This window comes from Vombatus ursinus, unplaced genomic scaffold (assembly GCF_900497805.2).
Source record: "Vombatus ursinus unplaced genomic scaffold, bare-nosed wombat genome assembly UNPS02014768.1, whole genome shotgun sequence".
In the NCBI taxonomy this organism is placed as follows: domain Eukaryota; kingdom Metazoa; phylum Chordata; class Mammalia; order Diprotodontia; family Vombatidae; genus Vombatus; species Vombatus ursinus.
In genome coordinates this window covers 21,171,133-21,191,527 of record NW_020954546.1, presented here as the reverse complement: position 1 = coordinate 21,191,527, position 20,395 = coordinate 21,171,133, and the positions used below count along the sequence as shown (strand labels likewise).

Here is a 20,395-nt window from a genome sequence, read left to right as displayed (position 1 = left end):
CATCATCGAAGAATACAGAGACATTGGAGAGGCAGGATGGTACACAGGAGAGAACACTGACTCAGGAGTCAGAGGATCTGGGTTCAAGTCTAACTCTTACTATCTATGTGACCTTGAGCAAATCACTTAACTCCGCCAGTGCCATGAACCTCAGTTTCTTTATTTGTAAAATGAAGAGCTTGAGTTAGGAGGCCTCTGAGAGTCCTTTCAGCTCTATAACACTTGGATGTCTTTGCCAATCAATGCAGCCTTGCTGATTCCTCTCTGGATGCCAAGGAAGCCTACATAATTATAGGTAATGATTGTTTCTATGATTTGTTATTTGATCCACTCATTCTTTAGGATTAGATTATTGAGTTTCCAATTAGTTTTTAGCCTATCTTTCTGTGGCCCTCTATTACACATACTTTTTATTACATCACGATCTGGAAAGGTTTCATTTAATATTTCTGCCTCTCTGCATTTGACTGTGATAATATTTTCCAGTATATGTTCTCTGCTACTGCCCCTTCTCTTCCCTCTGCTCCCCACTACATCTCCACCCACCCTACCACTCAAACCTAGCCTGTCGTTGGTACTATGAGTTATATGGACTATATCGATGTAGGGAAAAGGTGGAACTGATGTGGTTTGAGAGGTTCAGGGACCCCTCAAGAGCCGAAGTGCAGGACAGGACCGTCTGGAATGAATTCATGGAATCAAGCATTCTTTTTTTTTTTTCAAGCATTCTTGAAGTCAAGTTGGCAAAAGTTCATTATAACCCTGATATGGCGGGCAGAGGTTCTTAAGGAATTCTGCCTCCTAACAGGAATGATGCTAAAGCTTATATAGGAAAAGCAGTGGATTATGTAGCAAGTATGATAATTAGGTGACAACATACAACCTTGGTCACAGGAGTCATTCACTACCAGAAACCGGGAAGGGAGTTTCTTAAGAGGTGTAGGGGTGTATTTTTGATCTGTGATGTCTGTAGCAAGGTAGCTTTGGGAGTTGATGTCTATAACTTGACCTCTGGATCGCATATGATAACTATGGTAATCAGTACATGATAGTTTTGTTGATACAAGATAGTTTCATTCATATAAGGGCAGTTTTACAGAGGTCACCTTGTTCTTATAACAGGGAGAGATAGTGAGATGGTGTCCCTCACTGGGCCCACTCAGGAGTTATTGCCAGGATAGGGTCTTTGGGCTGAAGAGAAAACTATCAGGGATGGTGTTTTGAGACCAGGGAGAAATATGGTCTTGGACTGGGATCCAGGCACAGGCATCACCATAACCTTACAGAAAGAAAAGCTGAATATGGGGAACTTGGAGAAACTAAGGAGACTTTAATGAATGGATGCAATGAACCAAAGCAAAACCAAAGGTTTATTGATGTCTTTTGAGTTTTAGGTGCAATTATTTCCCAATATATGTTCTCTGCCCCTCTCTTCCCTCCTCCTGCACCCACCCTACCACTCAAACCTAGCCTTTCATTGGTATTATGAGTTATATGGACTGTATCAATATAGGAAGAAGGTGGAACCTCACAGATAGATCTGATGTCCTCCAGAAAAGGAGGTCTGTTTTCCTGGGGGGTCAGGGCATTAGCCCTTTCTGCCTTTTTCTGCCAAACTAAATAGAACCTAGTCTATATCTGTTGTCTTGTGAGCCTGAATGTTTGCAGGGAATCCATTTTGAGCAGGTCACAACCAAAATTCTGCTGCTTCTAGGGGGAACTCTTGGGTTTCAGCAAAATCACATAGAGATAGTGAGAGATACTTCCCAAAGTGAACCTGGTCTCTTGTGTCAGGGACTGGAGATCCAATCAATACATAAGTTCTGAAGAAGGAGGGGGCATTGAGGTCACGGAGAAGACTATTATCTGGGATCCTCAAGCCATAAAAACAGGGTCCATCCTAACCTTGAAAGGCTCCCCAAACACAAATGCACCCTCATGGGTTAACCACATGGTAACTGGAGACCATGATGCTTTGATCAGAGGGAATGTGATCTGAATTTTATGCCCTCATGATTTGCATGATTCTGATTTCATGTAACTGATTTGAAAAAAGCAAAGTTGCTACTCTAGCAAATTGTACTTTGAAGAACTGGAAATTCTCCCCAGTAGGCTGAATTAATCAAAGATTGGTCCCACACCATGAGCAAAAAAGAGTTCCCTTTACAAACCTAGCATCTTAGCCCTGTCCTTCCGTTCGAAGACACATGACCACAATTCAGAATAAAGCAGATAAAATAATCCAAAAGCTAATTCTTAAAACAAAGACTTGTTAGAAATCTGGATTAAGCTTTACCCTTTCATTTAAATATCAGTTTTGCTTTATTAAACTTCCTGGGTTTGGAGCCAAGTTGTGATGTGGAAGGAGGGAAGAAAAAACTTTAAATAGGGAGATGTGAGAGATAGTGGCTAATCACTGCAGAGAGACCCTGAGAAAAGCTGTAGAAGGTAATGTCTTTATTCACTTTGACTGCATTTTCCTGGTTTTTCTGGCTTTGTGTATTTCTGAAAAAAGATTTTTCTAATAGTTTATATGGTATACTAATTAATAATTAATAATTGAACTTATCAAGAATGACTGTATTCATGAACATGTGCTGAAACCAATGTTTGACACTGTGGGGAAAGTGTCTTTAGGGCAAAAATCCCTTAACTCTCAGATGTACAGAAATACCTTCTTTGCTGACCTCTGTTGTCCAGCTTGCTGTCTCCCCGAATGAGATCTCTCCAGATTTGAAGTTCCCTGGAGCCCTGTTTTCCAAACTGGATTCCTCTCTGCTGATGATCCTTGGTTGATGCTTCCTAAATTAATTTGACTACAGGATAGGTGGGGATTATTCAATCTATGTTCAGTACCTTTGGGCTCTGAAATTCCATTGAGATAAAAGCAGATCGGAGAAACTTTGTGGCAAAATTGAGAGTGTTAAGCCTAGAAGATTGCTCAGGTCTCCCCTAACTGTTACTTTCTATGATTTTGTGTGATATCATGCTGGAAGATTGTTGTACATTACCAGTATTTGTGAGAGGTATGTAATTTCATTGGTCCCCTTCGAAAAGAAAAGATGAACAAAAATAAGAGGTGTCCAAAAGCCCTTTCTACCAGGACATTGCCTCTCTCAAACCACCAACTACTAAGGCATAAGAGAGACACACATCCCTCCTTCAACACGTACATGCGCACATCCATCCATGCCATCTGCATTTGAAGAGAGGCTTCTCTGGGAGAGGACAATACTCAGCTGAAAAGAATGCATGATGGTGGAAATCCAGGTAACATGACAGGTGAGTGGGGAAGAAAGTAGAATGGGCCACCCCTGAGTCTCAGAGAAATGAAGTAACTTGTCCAAGGTCAGGCAGCTAGCAAGTGTCAGAGTAGGTAGCCATTTCCAGGATGCAGATGAGAGTGTCCCAGGAAGGTGCCCCCATCCGCAAAGTCTTCCCCACTCATCTTTGCTTTACCTGGATTTTCAGCATTATGCATTCGTTTCAGTTGAACGTTGTCCACTCCTTAAGGAGTCCATCTTCAAATGAAGATGGCATGGATGGATGTGTGCATGTATGTGTTGATGGAAGGGTGTGTGTCTCTCCTTATGCCTTAGTAGTTAGTGGTTTGGTCTTGGTGGAAAGTGCCTCAGACAGAGAGTAGAGAGACTAGCTCAGTCACAAACTTGCTGTGCGATCTGGGACAAATTGCTTCACCTCTCAGGGCTTGAGTCTTTTATTCTAGAAACTAAGGGGATTGACTTGGCTCTTTCCAATGGGGTATACTGGAATGTAACCTGGATTTGGAGTTACAAAACCTGGGTTCGGATCCTGACTTGTCTTCTTGTTCTGAGGAACTCCTTGGAATACCAGATAGAGCATGGGACTAGGGGTCAGGAAACCCTGGATTCAGATCTTGCCTCTTGCACTTACCACTTGTGTGACTATAGGCAAGTCATGGGGAGTGAATAGCAGAGTCTGACTTTGAACTCATCAACTCCATAAATCCAAGCTCATTGGGCAAGCTCCGTGTTCCTTTCAGGATATCATGATGTTCTCACGAAGCCTATTTTTCCAATCTAATGCTCCAATCCACCTCTCCTATAAACTGTTGTCTACACACGCTATCCCATGTCCTACCTCCATGTTCTTCCCTACTCTTGGCATACCTTCCTTCCTCGCCTCCATCTCTTTAGATAGCTCCCATCAAATCATAGCTCAGTGGTCACCTCCCACATCAGGGCTTTCCTGACCCTCCCTGTTGTTAGTACCCCAAAATTACTTTATTTTTACCCATCTGTGCACACATTGTAGACCCTCAGTAGAATGTAAGCATCTTGAGGTCAGGTAGTGGTTTTGGTTTTTGTCTTCACATCCCTGATACACTTCATACGGGACTGGGAACACAACATCCTCCTGAGAAGTGTTTGTTGGATTGAGCTGAACGGAAAAGGTGAGAATTTTCATTTTCAGTTTCTAAAAAGCCATTTCTGTCTCTTATGGTTCTGTTTTCTCAGACACCATGAGTAAGATCAGTGAGACTGTGAAGCGGGCCAGGGCTGCCTTCAACTCTGGCAAAACCCGGCCCTTGAAGTTCTGGATCCCGCAGCTGGAAAACCTCCAAAGGATGATGAAGGAGAGAGAAGAAGAAATTGCTGCAGCCCTGTATGCTGATCTCCACAAGGTACTGCTTTAGTCCATGAGCCCACCCTTGGACAGGAACCCATGCTAGGGACTATGGGACATGCCAGAGGAATATGGCAAACCATATCTGTCCTCAAAGAGCTTCGGTTGCACTAGGGAAAGAAGATTTAGACTCACAGAATGGCCCCTTCCAACTCAAAATTCTATGACAATGTAAAATACAAGGGCAGGAGGCAAAGTGCCAGACAGTAGGGGCATAGACTTTCAAGGCAAATTCAGAATGGAGGGAAGAATGTAGAGGGAAATAATTTGGGATGACTTCAAGATGGGGGAGCATAGGACTCAAAAGAATGGGGCAGAAGGACAGGAGTGGGAAGGGGATTCCACAGAGGTAGGACCTAGAGCAAAGCTGCGGAGGCCAGAATGAGCCCAGATTGGGGCTTGGCCTGACCAGAGTGGAGGGTCTGAGAGGAGAGATGATTGCCATTGTAGAGGGGAGGGCACTGAAATCCAGGCAGACATTCACAGTAGCCAGAGCAAGACGGGCGCTTTGAAATGATGACCTCATGGGTTCATGGTGGTTTTCCAGCCTCCATCCAACAAACGAAGCCAAGCCAAGAGCAGAGTTGGAAGAGATCTCAGAGCTGCTCTTGTCTCACCCCCTCAGTTTCCAGGAGATGAAAGGAAGTGACTTGTCCCAACAGCCATAATCATGCTTTCTCATTATGCAGTGATAGCCCACTACCTTCATGGGCCCCTTTATAACCTGCTGTATGCAGTCAATGTCCGTTCCTGGGACTTCATTGGTAGGAGCCGTGACCCAGCTAACAAAGAGCTGGCATTCAGGGGTCTTCTGAGCAGCCAGGCAATCTTCCCAGTGCTTTTTGGCTTGGTTCTCTGCCTCTACTTTGCGGGAGGGTATTCTGGTACCTTTTGGTAAAGTGTAAAAAAGGACAGACGCTACAATCTGAGATCTTGGGTTTGAATCCTGCTGCAGGTAATTGCTCCCTGTGTGATGATAGGCCAATCCTTTCACCTCCCTCAGTCTCCATTTTATCATTGTTTAAAATAAAAAGGTTGGGGTAGAGGAGATCTGAGATCTGGATACTCTGATCTCACCCTGAATCTCATTGTTGTTACAGAGCAAACAGTCTGCACTCTCTCAAGAGGGCATTTTTTTATTGGGAGAAGTTGATTATGTGCTTGCCAGCCTTCTCCAATGGATCCTGGATGAGCCTGTGGAGAAGAATGATAATACAAAGGATGGATAGGCCTACATCCACTCAGAGCCACTGGGTGTGGTCCTGATCATTGGGGCCTGGACTTACCCCATTCAGTCTGATCATCTAGTCACTGGTGGGCGCCATTGCTGCAGGTGGGGAAAACTTTCTTCTGGATGATAGATAGGCTTCTAGATTTACAGCTAGAAGGGACCTCAGAGACCATCTAACTGAAACCATTTTACAAATGAGGAAACTGAGGCCCTGACAGGTTGAGTGATTTGAACACACTTCCTCTGACTCCAAATCTTGTGTTTTGAACTGGGAGGACAAAGGGCTCCTCGTGGATCATGGTAGTGTTCCCTAGAAATAGCCTCAGGGTAGCCCACTGGACCCCATCACTAAGAGGACTGGTCAATTCAGTCAAACTGCCATAAGATTCATGATCAAACTGGGTGTGAGACTCAGTTCTTGAGTTAGTAGCCATCTGTAGTCTCATCTAGCATACTAAGTGTTTTAGGAGCCCATCCAGCATGATTTCTGGCTACACCGCTGGCGACTTGCCCAGCAGTTTCATAAGATCAGAGATTTCAAGTTGGAAGGGACCTCACAGGTCACGTAGCATGCCCACCCCCTTATTTTGCAGGTAAGGAGACTGAATCCCACATAAGACAGTAATTAATCTAAAGTCACTTAAACCTGAAGTAGCTGAGTTAGCTAATTATTATTATTAACTATCCCTTCATCTTTCCAAAGAAAGGAGATGTAGGGGAAAGACTGAGACTCATGGTCTGAGTTGGGAAACTGTGGTCAGAATAGGGGTTTGGTCAGGGCTGGAGGACAAGATCTGGGTCCAAACAAACCATAGCACAGCTTCAGACAGGTGTGGCATAAGCCTGGTGGTGTCTAAGCACATGTGTGTGCATGCAGACATGCTGATGTGTATGCAGGTGTCTGTGTGGTTTGTGTGGTCTCTGGTATCTGACCCTGGGGGCTCAGGTCAGGAGAGGCTAGGAGGCTGGAGAATGGAAGGCTGGTCACTGTGGGATGGAAGCCTGTACCTCTCTCCCTCAGAGGTGCCAAGAGCTGGCTTTGCCTTGTGCTGGTTACAGCTCAATATGGAGGGCCTAAGGGAATACTCTGGCTCTTGAATTCATGGGGTGCAGGAGTCTGGGGTGACACTCTGGGTGAAGGTGTGTTTTCTTGTATCCTACAGGCAATGCTGTGGTCCTCAAGCCTTCTGAGTTGAGTGAGCAAACAGTTATCCTCTTGGCCACACTGCTCCCTCAGTACCTGGACAAGGTGAGTCTCAGCCCCAAACCTTCTCTGTAGGGGAAAGAATTGGCTCTTGGAAATCACATAGGCAGAATTGGAAGGGGGCGTGCAAGTAATTCCTGCAGAGCTGAGGGACCCCAGCTGTCTCCTAGGCCCCTCCTAGTTTGTAAGAGCTGGAGGGGAGGGACTCTGTCTTATCTAAACTTTGTGCCTCCAAAGTCAGTTCTAAACACTTGCTGGGGCTTTTGTTCAGTTGACAGTTCCCCCACCTGTCATTTGCTATCTCTGTGACCTCAGGTGAGTCACATAACTTGTCTGGATTTCAGTTTATTCCTCTGTTAAGTGAGGGGTTAGTCTAGAATGATGTCTAAGATCTCTTCCAGCCATAACCCCATACTCCAGGAATTTTAGAGAGCAGGGAACTGAGGCCCAGAGAGAGAAAGTGATCTGTCTGAGATCACACAGCTAACCAGCTGCCTCTGATTTCCAGTTCAGTGTTCTTCCCCCACACCAAACCACATACTCCCATACTTGCTCTTCCTATTAGTAAAGGAGAGGGCTGGGAAGAAAGAAGGGGACCCAGGGTTCACCCTTCTCCTTCATTGTGCCACATTCCCCAACTAGTAGAAATAACAGTGGGGGCTCTGGGTCTCAGAACCAGTGATTCCCCACCTCCACCCTCCCCACCCCACCAGTACTTCTATACATTGGCCCACAACCATTCAATTTTATTCCTTAAGTTTCAGCAAATGCTAAGTGTTTCAACAAAGTGTTCCAGGTGCTACAAGAAAGACGAATTCTAAAGACAGAGCTCCTGCCTTGAGCTTACATATTAATGGGAGGATAAAACATGAATCCTTTGGAATTATCTTGGATCGTTGTATTGCTGAGAATAGCTAAGTCATTCACAATTGATCGTCACAATGTTGCTGTTACCGTGTATGATGTTCTCTTGTTTCTGCTCACTTCACTTTGCATCAGTTCATATATGTCTTTCCAGGTTTTCCTGAAACCATCCTGCTCATCATTTGTTATTCCACAATATTATTCCACATCATATTTATATACCACAACTTGTTCAGTCATTCCCCAATTGATGCACATCCCCTCAATTTCCAATTCTTTGCCACCCCAGAAAGAACTACTATAAATACCCTTGTACAAACAGGTCTTTTTCCCTTTAAAAAAAAAACTCTTTGGGATAAAGACCTAATGATAGTATTGCTAGGTTGAAGGGTATATGAAGGGTATAAAGGGTATGCCCTTTGGGCATAGTTCCAAATTACTCTCCAGAATGTTTGAATCAGTTCACCACTCTACCAAAAGTGAGTAAGTATTTCAGTTTTTTCACATCCCCTCCAACATTTGTCATTTTCCTTTTCTCTCATATTAGCCAGTCTGATAGGTGTAGGGTGGTACCTCAGAGCAGTAATAATTTGCATTTCTCTAGTCAATAGTGATTTAGAGCATTTTTTCATATGACTGTAAATAGCTTTGATTTCTTCTTCTAAAAATTGCCTGTTCATATTCTTTGACCATTTGGAAATTGAGATATGATTTGTATTCTTAAAAATTCAACTCAGTTCTCTATCTATTTGAGAAATGAGGCCTTTATCAGAGAAACTTGCTGTAAAAAAAATCTCCCCCAGCTTTCTGCTTTCTTTCTAATCTTAGCTGCATTTGTTTTATTTGTAGAAACCCTTTTTAATTTGATATAACCAAAATCACCTATTTTACATCTCATAATGCTTTCTGTCTCTTGTTTGCTCATAAATTCTTCCCTTATAATGGATAAGAATTTAAGAATGAATTAGAGAGGAAGGAGAATTCCGGGGATAGGAAATAGTGTGAATAAGGATACCGAGATAAAAAAGACAATGCCATTTGACTGTGGTTATGAAGGGAATTAGCAGGGAATAAAGCTAAAAGTAGGGTGGCACCAGATGGTGAAGGGCACCTGTTTGATTATCTACCTGTGGAACGGTATCTGGAAGTCAGTGGGTCAATAAACATTTATTACATGCCTATTATGTGCCAGGTACTGTACTAAGCACTGGAGATATAAATATGAAAAAGAAAGATGGTACCTGCCCTCAAGGAGCTTACAATCTAATGAGGGAAAGGACAGGTCAGGCAGGTTGAGTAGGAATGGGGAGAGGAAGCCAGCCAGCACTGGGGAAGGATGGAGAACTCCAAAGGAGTTTCACTGAGGGGGAAATGAAAAGATGCTTTGCCTGGGTACCCTCTGTAAGTGGAGGTTTGGGGAGGAGTTCATGACTCTGTCCTCTCATCAGAAGACAGATGATGAAGCATCAGTACCTCGGCTGATGAGGTCTTGCATGATGAGGCTCCTGATGGAGAAGTGGGAAATAAAGCAGTGATAGTATTCCAGCCAAGGGATTATAGGAGCACAGATTTGGAGATGGCAGGGACTTCTGAGGCCATTTGGGTCCTCTGATGCCAATGCTAGAGCTTTCCGCACCAGGACCACCTGAGTGTCAAGACAGAGAATGTTTTTGGACTGATCTCAATATGTTTTCATGGCAGGACCTGTTTCCAGTTATTAATGGTGGTGCTTCTGAGACCACAGAATTGCTCAAAGAGAAATTTGACCACATCCTCTATACTGGGAGCACAGGAGTGGGCAAGATTATTACGACAACTGCAGCCAAGCACCTGACCCCAGTGACCCTGGAACTGGGAGGGAAGAGTCCCTGTTACATTGATAAGGACTGTGACCTTGACATTGCCTGCAGGTAAGACTGGGTGTCAGAGAATCATGGACTACTAGAGACTATGGGAGTTGGAAGAGGCCCAAGGAGCTCCTTGAGTCATAGTATCACTGAGTGAATGAATGAATGAATGAATGAATGAATGAAAAAGCAGTAGATACTGTGTGTCAAGCACCAAGCTTTGTACTGGGGATACAATAGCAAAAGGGAAGACAATCCTTGTGCTCGATGAACTTATGTTCTAATAGCAAGAGACAAGACATATGGGAAGGGGTGTCCAGGGAGGAGTATTTAGGTTTGGGGAAAACCAATGGTGGTGAGTAGAGTCATAGACTGAAGCAACTGTGGTATAGTAGAAAATCTACTGGGTTTGGAGATAAGAAGGCCTAGCATTGCTACTTATTATCTATGTCACCTTGGGCAAGTCACTTCACCCCCTCTGAACCTCGTTTCCTCCTTTGTGTAATGATGGAGTTGGGCTAGACAACCCCTAAGATCCCTTCTGGTCCTCAGTCCTAGGAGCCTGTGGCATCCATACATGGCACCACATGCGACATTTTGTTTTTTATTCAAGTGCACAGCCAGGGCACAGATGAACCTAACTGGCCTATATAAGTGAGAGAGCAGTGGGCAGACCCCACAGGTTCTGAGTGTGTGAACAGACCATTAAACCAACTGTCAAGTTCTGCCATTTCTGTTGGGGAAAGTGGTGCATCTAGGGTCATGGATGTTGAACAGGTGGCCTCCTGAATGCTACTCTTTCTAGCCAGTTGTCTTGATGTGGGGGGAGATACAGAGTGAACATTTCATGTAAATTACCACTTGTCTCTTCACCCATGATACTCTTACCTTGGCTTCTAATCCTCCCTCATCTGGAAGAGGATACTGGGCCTTCTGTCCCAGCTGCCATCCTTATGAACTGGGGATGGAGGGGTGCCATGCCCTGCATCCTACAGCTGCTGATGGGGCAAAGTGCCCCTACCCTGGAATGGAAAACCAAGCAGGATATGGAAGATTATTTTTCAATAACCAGGGCTGTGTTGTGTCCTCCAGAAGCCAGAGCTGCTGTTTCTTCCAGCATTCCCAGCAAATGAAAAACACATAGCATCCCTATTCATTATTCATGGTGGGAATGTTCTTGATTTTCTTGAAATTTGTTTTCTCTAGACGTATCACCTGGGGGAAGTTCATGAACTGTGGCCAGATTTGTTTGACTCCAGACTACATCCTCTGTGATCCTGCTCTGCAAGGCCAAGTAGTCGAGAAGATTAAAAAAAATCCTGAAAGTGAGTGGGGGACTGTGAAATCACTTGGGCCTGCCTCACAGACCCTCTGAGTGGTGGTAGTAGATGGATGGCATGGCTATGGATGTGTGCTCTCAGAAGGGACTGATGTACTCTCTAGCCCCCACCCACCACTTCCTTGGTGCCAGGCACTATGCTAAGTGTTGGGGAGAAGAAGACAGGTAAAAGACATCTCTTGCCCTCAAGGAGCTCACATTCTAATAGAGTAGAGCATGGAAAGAAAGAAGTACAAATAAAATATAAAGTGAATGGGAACTTTTTTTAAACATTCTTTTTAAAAACTTTGAGTTCTAAATTCTATCTCTCTCTCCAGCCTTTCCCCCACTTTTTTAGAATGTAAGCAATAAGGCACCCATTATACATGTGAAGTCATGTAAAACACAATGGATGCATTTATTAAGCACCTATTGTGTGCCAGGCACTTTGCAGATCTTATTTCATTTGATCCTTCCAATAACTCTGGGAGGCAGGTGCTCTTATGATCCCTATTTTACAGTTGAGGAAACTGAGGCAGACAGGGGTTAAGTGACTTGCCCAAGGTCATATAACTACTGGGTGTCTGAGACTAGATTTGAACTCAGCTCTTCTTGACTCTAGGTTCAATACTCTTTCAAAGTAGCTGCCTCCAAATACTAGATAAGTTTAGGGGAGAAGGCATTAGCAGCCAGGGGGAGCCTGCAAAAGGTGGTGCAAAAGCTGGGTCTTGAGGAAAGCCAGGAATTCTGGCCCCACGAATTGGGGACTTCCCTGTCTTTACAATGAAAGGAGTTACATACATCTTCTCAACTGTCCTCCAAGAGAAAAGCCAAGTTTGTTCATTATAATTACGCAGGTCATGATAACCCTGAAATTAGGTACTATCATTATCCTCATTTTATAGATAAGGAAACTGAGGCAAACATGGGTAAATGGCTTGTCCCAGTGTTGCACAGGTAACAAGTGTCTGAGGCCAGATTTGAACTCAGGTCTTCCTGACTCCAGGCCTGGTGCTCTATCCACTATGCCACCTAGCTGCCCCTGTTCTTGCCTTCTGTATTGTCATAATCATTGTGTGTGTTATTTCCTGGTTCTCCTCACCCCTTGCTCTGAATCAGTTCATATAAGTTTTTGCATGCTTCTCTGAATTCTTCACAGTTGTAATTTCTTATAATTACCCAATCAGCCAGCATTTATTAAGTACCTACCGTGTATCAGACACAGTGCTAGGTGCTGTAGCTACAAAGGCAATATTATGGGGGAGGGGAAGACACCATCACCTGGAGGAACCCAAGAAAAGCTTCTTGCAGAAGGTGGCTCATTTAACCAGTTCCTAATCAATGGGCACCCACTTTGTTTCCATGTTTTTTGTTGCCACAAAAAGTACTGCTATGAATATTCTGGCACCTGTGGAACCTTTCCTTGGTGTCTGATCTCCTTACATTCCATGCCCAGTCACGGGACCTCTGGGTCAAAGACATATGAATTTTAGTTACTTTCTTTGTTACTTTTAGGTTGGATCAATTCACAGTTCCACCAGTAGTATCTCAGTGTGCCCATCTTTCCACAGCCCCTCCAACACTGACTTTTTTACATAAAAGAAGACATTTAATAGGAATACCTAGAAGCCCTTGCACCAATATAGGATGGAGCTTTGACATTTGAAAGAGACTTGTTTTTTTAACTGGCTGCAAGCTCAGTATGAATCAGTAGTGGGATGTGGCATTATTAGTGCTAATGTGATATTAGACATTATTAGAAGAACAAAGCCTAGAATGAGGTAAGTAATTATCTTGCTTTGAATCCTGCTTGCTCAGACCACAATTGCAATGTTGGTTTTAGTGCAGAGTCCCAAATAAGGTGTGGTCACATCAGAAAGGATGTTGAGTTGAAATGAGTCCAGAGGGCAGAGATCAGAAGTATGAGTTGACTTAAACCTAGGTGAAGGACGTGGACATGTGTGTCCTGAAGAGAAGACAACAAAGGGAGAAAATTGCTGTTTTCCAAGATAATAATGGTTGCTCATATTTATATGATATTTTAAAGTTTGCAAAGTATTTTATGTATATTATCTCACATGAGTTTCATGACAATCCAGGGAGATGGGCATTATTATTATCTTCATTTTACATGTGGGGAAACTGAGATTGAGGGAGAGTAAGTGACTTGATGAGTAGATAGGAAGGTAAGTAGATAGATGGACAGACAGACAGATAGACAGATGATAGGTAGGTGGATGGATAGAAAGATACATAGAAACATAGGTAAACAGATAGATGATTAAATAGATATTTACAGATGCATAGAGACAGAAAGAAGGATAGACAGAGAGATGGATGGATGGATGAGATAGATTGATAGATACATGGATAACTAGAAGGATTGACAGATGGATAGATAGAAAGATAGATTGATAGGTGATGGATGGATAGAAGGATAAATAGAATGAAAATAAGCAGGTAGAGGATAGTTAAATTGATACAAAGATGGAGACATATAGAAGAATAGATAGACAGATGATAGATGGATAGATAGATGGATAGAAGGATAGAGAGGCAGGCAAATAGATACCTGCAGCCCAGAGAGACAAAGTAACCCATCCAAAGTCACACAATTTAATGAGGCCTGGAAAACAAGAAATCAACCTTGGTTGTTAAATTATGAACAAGAAATAATGGGAAGAATGGATTCTCTTCCTGAAAGGCATGGAACCCAGGAGAAAGACCACTAGGTTTGGAGTCAAAGACATGGGTTCCTTTTCTGCCTAAGAGACTTACTACCTGTGTGACCTTGGTCATAACTCTAGGTCTCAGTTTCCTTATCTGTAAAAGGAGGGAGTTGGAGTGGATGATAAATAAGGTTCCTTTCAGCTCCAACTCAATTATTCTTTGCAGCTTCACACATTCCCTGAAATTGGGCTAATAGCCACATAACTATTCTGTGAATGAATGAGATAAAAAGCATTTACTAAGAGCTTATAATGTGCCCAGTGTTGTGTTAAACACTGGGGTTACAAATAGAATAAGTCAGACAGTCAATTCCTGCTTTCAAGGAACTCACATCCTAGGAATAGGGATGGGGCCTGGACCTGGGATTTCATTGAGTAGAAGGAAATTCCAGGTGAGTGAACACTCTCTATCAATGCAGGTCAGGGCCCCCTCTACAACTTAGCATTTTAGGGAGTGGTTTTTGGATCTGAAATATTTAAAAATGATTTTCTGTGCATTCTATCATGAACTCTTTTAACACCATGCTTCTTTCCCAAAGGAATTCTGTGGAGATGATGCCAAAAGTTCTCAAGACTATGGAAGAATGGTCAACAACCATCACTTCGAAAGAGTGATGAACTTAATAGAGGGACAGAAGGTGGCATATGGAGGGAATGGAGATGAGGCCTCTTGCTATATAGGTGGGTTGCCACTGTCCTTCCCTTTCCCTTTACTGTGAAGAAGGCAAGTTTGTGGTTTTCATTGTGTAGCATTTATGCAGGTGGTTAATAAATGTTGATTGATTGTGTCAAGTGGGGCTGAGATGGGGCAGTTCTGGCCCCCTCGCAGTGTGGCCCTAGGTGTTGTTGCACCCCAGGCCTGGCCTGTTTCTACCCCCTGCCATGTGAATGTGGCTTTGGGCAGGATGGGAGGGAAGGAGCTGAAGAATTAAGCATTTGGTTGAGCTCTTAGGGAATCAGTAGGGTTTTGTTTTTGTTGTTTTATTTTCCTTTTGTGGTGGAATCTCCATTTTCTTAAGGCCAAGGCAGGTTTTCAGGACGTGCCAGGACTAGTTGATACAAAGGATGACTTTGGCACCTATGTTCAATGCAAATGGGTTAGATATCTTTGCCCTTTTAGATGACCTAGAAATCGGGGTGTGGTGCTACTTAATTGTCTGAGAACAGGTCTAGTCTCTCACAGAGAGTGTCTCTCTCTCCTGCCATCTCTCTCCCTGCTTGACCAACCCAGTCAGTGTTTGCATATTCCAACAGTCAGTCAATCATTTATTAACAGACTTTGAGCATGTTGGTGTAATGAATGTAGAGCTGTCCTTGGCACCAGGAAGACCTAAATACTGGCTGTGTGGCCTGGTGCAACTCACTTAACCTCTTATTGTCCTCAGTGGCTTTGTTGTTGGCGTTATTGTTTGCCCTTAGTTCTCAAAGAGGACCAAAAAGTCAGGATGGAGATGTCATGGCTTGCAAGCGAATTGGTTTTAAGTGAGGGAGTGCTGTACAAAATCATTACTAACCTCAGTCTCTCCTCTGGAATCATCTGGTTCCAGAGGCAAGAAATAGATCAGAATGATGGGAGATGGCCCCAGATGCAATGGGAGACCTTGGCCTTTTTAAGCTTAGGTCTTTCCCAGGTCTCAGTTTATTCGAGGCAACACCCATTCAGTGACTAAAGCTAGATATATGAGGCAAAGAATGGCCTCTTTTAACTAGTTAGTAAAATAAATGAATAAATAAACAAACAAATAAATAAATAAGTAAATAAATAAATGAAATAAAATCAATCTGGGAGGGGAAGACCCTCAGGGTTTCTCACCAAAAGATAAACAATTGCTATTTATTCAACTCTAAGCCATCAGAATCCAAACAATGACCAAGTGAGGCTTGGACTGGGATCTATTGAGTTTAAGGCATGGTTCATAAAAAAGAAATTTAACCCATAAACCTCAAGATGTCTTTCTAGGTTTCAGCAATCAAATTTTATATTATTTTGGGCAGAACACCCACAGGTAAGGGTATGATTCCCTGTGTGGATGGAGGGAGAGGAGGGAAAAAAAGGAGATGAAGGAGATGAGGGAGGAAGGGAGGAAGAAAGGAAAGAAGGAAGCAAGGAAGGAAAGAAGGAAGGAGGGAAGAAAGGAAGAGAGGAAGGAAAGACCTTCATTGCCCAACTGAAACAGGCCATTTGGGTCCTCCATAGGGCAGGTACTACAACTCACAGGTTGTTCTTGGTCTTTGGTTCTCAAAGAGGACATTTCATCAGGAAGGAGATGTCATCAGTTATAAGTAATTGAATTTAAGTGAGTGAGGGCTGTGCAAAGTCAACAGCCTCACTGTCTCCTCTGGAGCCACCTGGGCCCAGTGGCAACAATGACTAAATGAGTCTTGGGCTGGAACCTATTGTTGGCCAACCAATGAGAGCCAGAGTGATTTGGGTTTAAGGCATTTTATTTTTAAAAAATAAATGAGTGCCTTCTGGTAAGGCACTGGCCGACTATGATATTAGTCTAAGTGCAATGTAAGAGATGGCACTGGAGATGAGACTTCAAGGAAGCAAGGAATTGTACAAGGCAGACATGAGCAGGAGTGAATGTCAGGCATGGGGACCAGACTGTGCCAATGGTCTTCAAGAGCTCTTGGTTCACTTGAACAGGTGAACACACAGGTAAGCACTAAGACAAGACAATTAGGTGATGGATCAAAGGTGAGATGCAGACAGGCCCCCTCCCAAAAGCAGAGGAAAGAGACATTACTTTTCTTGAGGAAGGCTTTACCGGAGGAAGTGGTGGCACCTGAGCAAGGGAGGGGCAGCCTCTGCTACCTGGAAGAGAGGGTGTGGCTCTGGGTAAAGGACAGAGTAGCCTGACCAGCCCCTCTCTGCTTTCCAGTAGGAAATTGCTTCTCTCTTGTCCTCAGGAGCTCTGGGTTAGTCTGTCATCAGGAATCCCAAGCTAGTGTGTGTTGTCTGGGAGCTCACCAAATATGGAAGGTCAAAGCTGCAAAGGATCTTACAAGGGAGGCCCAGAGAGGGAGGAGGACTTGTCCAAGGTTGCAGAGCTAAGGAGGAACAGAGCCAGGATTGAAACCCAGGTCCTCAGACTCCAAATCTAGTGGTCTTCCTATTAGACCACACTACCTCTCACCCTTCTGAGCCAACAGCTATGGCCCCTTTCCTGGCAAAATTGGGTCATGGAACTAGAAGGAACCTTCGAGGCTCTCTGGTCCATTTTATAAACAAATCTTGGTACTGTCTTCCAGGTCATCAAGAAGATGATGGCAGAGACTTCCAGTGGAGGTGTGACCGCCAATGATGTGCTGTCCCATGTTGGTGTCCACACTCTACCCTTTGGTGGTGTAGGTGAGTCCCAGTCTTCTCTGACTCCTGCTCATTCCTTGCCCTTCCTCCTGACCCCAGGGAATACAGCACATATGGCCATGGGATCCCCAACAAAGATAGATGAGGAGCCATGTTCCCATTTAGGATGATGGCACCTCCCTTCCCAGGTTATGGTGAAGATCAGATCAAAATGAGGTCACATGTGTAAAAGCCATTACAGACCTTAAAGGGAGCTACAGAAGTGGTTATTATTATTACTACTGTTATTGTTATTGTTATCATTACCTTTATTTCACTTGGACGTTCCCAATGGGGTGAGCAGAAAAGGAATAGAGCCTAGATTGAGATATAGGAGGAAGAAGAGAAGAGAGGTGGAAAGGGAAGAAGATGGATAAGACAGGGAAAGGGAAAGGAAAGGAGATGTGAGTGATGCAGAGACAGTGGGCAGAAGGGAAGAGCAAGCATCCCCATGACCTGTGAGCTGCCTGTCCAAGGCTGCTCCCCCTCCCATAAATATACATGGATTTTCTGGCTTCCTTGCTGGGGACAGTGGCATGGGCTCCTATCATGGTAAGAAGAGTTTTGAGATCTTCTCCCACCGCAGGTCCTGCTTGATCAAGCCTCTGAAGAAGGAGGACTCTGACAAATTCAGATTCCCACCTTTCCCTAGTGAGGTGAGAGAACCCTTGAATGTCGAAGTTGAGAGGGATCACTTTAGTTATAGGACCATGGATTTAGAAGTGGAAGGATTTTGAGAGGCTATCTAGCTCAAACCCTTAGAAAATGAAGTGATGTGTCCAAAGTCACACCTTGAGTTAGTGCCTAGCCAAGATTAGAGCTCAGATCTTCTGACTATCAGGGAGAGGAAAGGTGAGAAAGAGGGATTTCTTATCCTTGAGACATTCACCAAAGAGCCGGGAGAAGCATGGAGTCTGGATACCATTCTGGGGCTGAGTAGTAAACTTAAAAGAGTAAATTGTTAAAAATAGAAGAGAAACAAATCAAACCAAAAGACTCCAGAACTGATCAAGAAAACTAAATTCTGGTTTGTTTGCTTTTTTTCAAAGATTTTGGTTCTCTTTCTCAAGACCACATGTACATAGACCATGTACCAGGGAACAGAGAATGGATAAATAAATGGGTTTTTTTTTTAAGCCCAAAATACTAAATGTCTCTTTGACAGACTGTAGTACAACAAAATACAGAGAACAAAAGAAAAAAGACTTAATAATGACATTCTGAATAATGAGTAGATCAAGAATAAATCAGGCAATAATTAATAAATTTGTGGAAAAGAATAAGGTTTGAAAAAATAGTATTAGGTTTTTCAGTATATTGATCATTTTTGTTGAACTTTTTATTCTCTCTCTTTCTCTCTCTCTCTCTCTCTCTCTCTCTCTCTCTCTCTGTCTCTCTCCTGTATTATAAGGGATGGTTCTCTGGAAAGGGGAGAAGGAGCGATACCTTGAGAAATGTTGGTGATATATAAACAAAATACGCCAATTTTTTTCTATTTAGAAAAAGAAAATAATGATGAAACTATATACCAAAATTTCTGTGATGCAGCTAAAACAATCCTTTGAGGAAAAATTATTTCTCTAAAAAGTTACATGAGCAAAATAGGCAAAAAGAATGTTAAGGGGCTAAATCTGGAATTTTAAAAATTAGATGAAAAAATAAATCCAAAGTAAGTGAAAGTGAGGTGGTTTAGTGGATAGAGCACCAGGCCTGGACCCAGGAAGACCTAATTCAAATTGAACCTCAGATACTTACTAGCTGTATGACCATGAGCAAGTCACTGAACCCTGTTTGCCTCAGTTTCCTCATCTGTCAAATGAGCTGGAGAAGGAACTGGCAAACCATTGCAGTATCTTTGCCAAGAAAACCACAAATGGGTCAAATGTGACTGATGACTGAACAACAACAAAGTGAAAGAGGAAATCCTGAAAATTACAGATGTAGATAAAACAGAAAATAAAGGCTATTTTAAAAAAGAACAACAAAATAACTTCAACAAAATCAATGAATCTTTGACTAATATTGATCAAAAAGATGCAGAAGAAAAGTCTGATCTCCAAAGGTGATACTTCTTTTGATGAAAGCCACAGAGAAGTTGGAGGAGACCTTGGAGAGATTATTTAATTTTAACATTTCATTTTAAAGAGTAGAAAATGGATGCTTGAGGAGGGCTGAGACTTGCATCGGATTGCATCATGAGTTCATGGAAGAGCTGCCTCTGAGAGGGACAGTACCATTGTGGCATCTCATACAGACCAAGGGAAAGATGGTCCTAGTCTGGGAGGAAGAGGAGGTCAGAAATTGGGCAGAACTCAGAGAGGACAGGGGTTTAGACTGCATGACCTCTGTCTCTTCCAGCTCTGATCCTATGAGCCTGTGACTTTCCCTGCCAGAAGTGGGGAGCTATGGAGGGACTCCAATCCCCTCTCTAATCACTTCTCCCCTTCTCCCTTCTTCACAGGCCTCACTCAAGTGAGGAGGTGGCCATGGTCCTATGCTCACTGGGGCAAACTAGTGTCTGGGAGTCCACCATTTCAGTCCTAGCTCTGAATCTTCACTCCTGCTGTACTCCCAACCTCTCCCTTCTGTTCTCCCTGCCTCAAACAATCCTACCCTTCCCTCAATTAGCAGCTTGAATGTCACCTCCTCTGGGAAGCCTTCCCAGACTAGCCCAGACTACAGCTTGGACACCTTGCTCCTTGGAACTTCTGGAGAATCTACTGTCTTTACCTAACCCTTGGCCTTAGCATAAATTCCTTTGGGTTGTTACTTAGCTGTTCTGGGGTCTTGTGTCTTTTTCTTCCCAATTAGACTGGAAGCTCCTCAAGAGCAGGAATCAGCTTACTTTTTTTGTATCCCTCCCTTGGTGCCTAGCACAGTGCTGAGCACAGATCATTTATCCAATAAAGACCTGTTGAATGAACAAATGAATGAATTTTCTCCTTTTTCAGCAAAGACATGAATTCCCCTTCTCCACAAGAAACTGGAACCTGTCCATCATCTTAGAATATAGAGACACTGGGGAGGTAGGATGGTACACAGGAAAGAACTCTGGCTCAGGATTCAGAGGATCTGGGTTCAAGTCTAACTCTTACTATCTATGTGACCTTGAACAAATCATTTACCCCTCCCACAGTGCCATGAGCCTCAGTTTCCTTATTTGTAAAATGAAGAGCTTGAGT

At 43.4% G+C, this 20,395-nt stretch overlaps 1 pseudogene; it reads left to right on the top strand.

Moving 5' to 3' along the window:
- The first annotated feature begins 4,504 nt into the window (after positions 1 to 4,504).
- LOC114043245 lies at positions 4,505 to 20,055 on the top strand (annotated as a pseudogene).
- The last annotated feature ends 340 nt before the right edge of the window (positions 20,056 to 20,395 follow it).